The sequence below is a fragment of the Penaeus chinensis genome, chromosome 4 (genome assembly GCF_019202785.1).
Source record: "Penaeus chinensis breed Huanghai No. 1 chromosome 4, ASM1920278v2, whole genome shotgun sequence".
NCBI classification, from domain to species: domain Eukaryota; kingdom Metazoa; phylum Arthropoda; class Malacostraca; order Decapoda; family Penaeidae; genus Penaeus; species Penaeus chinensis.
In genome coordinates, this window is record NC_061822.1 from 43,528,804 (window position 1) to 43,531,303 (window position 2,500).

Here is a 2,500-nt window from a genome sequence, read left to right on the forward strand (position 1 = left end):
TTATTATCTTAATTATTATTATCATAATCATTATCCCTATTCCTATTATTGATATTAATGGCATTATCATTCGGCTGTCACTCCTTTTTATTTATTTTTTATTTGTTTATTTTTTTTGCTTCCTATTCTATTCCTGTTCCTTTTTCTTCATTTTATTCGTCTGCTTCTACTTCTCCTCCTTCATAATATTCATCTTCTTCTTCTCTTCTTCATCCTCCAATTATTCTCAAAGCAATGCCCTATTTCTATAAACAAAAGAGGAATAAACCAATAAACCAAAATACAATTTACAGGGCACTCAAACCGACAAAAACAGAAATAACTGAAGAAAATGTTTAAAAAGTCCAAAATAAGTAATAAACAAAAAACACCTTCCCGAAGAAGAATCCCAACAATTCGCGACTGAAACGTATCGAATCCTATAGGAGCTTCCAGGGTGCTCAGTCCTTCGGCGTTAATTCGATTCTCTTTGGAACCTGATCCTCCGTCCAAACAGCGCGATGCGTATTTGTTTTAGGATCGTGTCACTTATGCAGGATCACTCCACTTTATATACACAGGAAGATGTGGGTATTAAGTGGAGAGAAACGGGCGAGTGTGGATGCCTTCACTGCGCTGGGCTGGAAGGAGGGAAAGATAACAAGTGAGGAATGAGGAGATAGGGGGAAATGAAAAAGGATTTAAAGAGATAAGGGAGAGAGAAATAAAGAGGTAAGGGAGAGAGAAATAAAGAGAAAAGGAAAAAAAAAGGAGTAAGTAAAGCAAAAGAAGAATGCATAAGATGACAGGAAAAGGGAAAGAGGGAAGGCAGAGGATGGAAGGAATGAGAAATAGAGAGACAGAAGATAAAGAGAAAAAGAGCGAAATCAATAGAATAATATCTACAACAGGACGAGACGAAAGAAAGGAAGAGAGAGAAAACGAAAACTAAAAAGAAAAAAAAAAGTGGTAGCAACGCAATGATTAAACAAAGAGAGGGATAATGAATGAGATTAAGGGAAAGGAAGGAATAGAGAAACAAAACAAAAAAAATGCCGAAAGAGAAAGGAAAACAAAGAAGAAGAAGAAGAAAAAAAAAAAAAAATCGGCAAAATAGTTACATAAAAAAGAAAGAAAGAGGAGAAAAGAGGGTGAACGGAAAAGTTGAGAGAAAACGAGAAAGAAATATCATTAAGCGTAAATTATTATCTTTTATTTCAATTTTACAATTCCGTGAGAACATTCGCAAACACCTGATGCGCCGCCTCCTCAGGCTGGAATGTCTGAAGTTGGACGCCCCTGAATCTGTTCGCGTCTGTCCGTCTGTGTGTGCGTGTGTGTGTGTGTGTGTGTCTCTGTCTGTCTGTCTGTCTCTCTCTCTCTCTCTCTCTCTCTCTCTCCTCTCTCTCTCTCTCTCTCTCTCCTCTCTCCTTCTCTCTCTCGCTCCCTGATTCTGTTGCGCGTCTGTCCGTCCGTCTGTGTGTGGTGTGTGTGTGTGTTGTCTCTGTCTGTCTTGTCTCTCTCTCCATCTCTCTCTCTCTCTCTCTTCACTCTCTCATCATCTCTCTCTCACTCTCCTCTTCTCTCTCTCTCTCTCTCCTCTCCCACTCTCTCTCTCCTCTCTCTCCTCTCTCTCTCACTCTCTCTCTCTCTCATCCATCGCTCTCTCCCTCTCTCTCTCTCTCTCTCTCATCATTCTCATCTCTCTCTCTCTCATCTCTCCTCTCTCCGTCTCACTCCTCTCTCCTCTCTCTCCTCCTATCTCTCTCTCTCATCTCTCTCTCCTCCTCTCTCTATCTCTCTTCTCTCTCTCTCTCTCTCTGACTCTCCTTATCTCCTCTCTCTCTCTCACATCTCTCTCTCTCTTCAACTTCCTCTCTTCTCATCTCTCTTCCTCTCTCTCTCTCTCTCTCTCGAGTTTCTCTTCTCTATCTCTCTCTCTCTCTTCTCTGCACTCTCTCATCTCTTCTCTCTTCTCTCTCTCTCTCCTCCCTCTCATCTCTCATCTCTCCTCTCCTCTCTTCATCTCTCTCTCTCTCTCCTCTCCCTCCTTCCCAATCCTCTCTCCCCACTTCTCTATCCACGTTCTCTCTCTCTCTCTCATCCAGCTCTCTCTCTCTCAATCTCTCACTCTCTCTCTCTCTCTCTCTTATCCTCTCCTCTCTCTACTTCCTCTTCCTCTCCATCGACAACGCTACTTCCGCTTGCTCTCCTCTCTCTCTCCTCTCTCTCGATCCTCTTCTCATCTCCTCCTCGTCTTCTCTCCTCCCTCTCTCTCTCCCCCTCTCCTCTCCTCTCTCTTCTCCTCTCTCTATCTCGTCTCTCTCTCTCTCTCCTCTCTCCTCTCTCTCTCATCTCTCTCTCTCCTCTCTCTATCTCTCTCTCTCTCTCTCTCTCTCTCTTCTCTCTCTCTCTCTCTCTCCTTCTCTCTCTCGCTCCCTGATTCTGTTCGCGTCTGTCCGTCCGTCTGCCTGTGTGTGTGTGTGTGTGTGTGTGTGTGTGTGTCTGTCTGTCTGTCTGT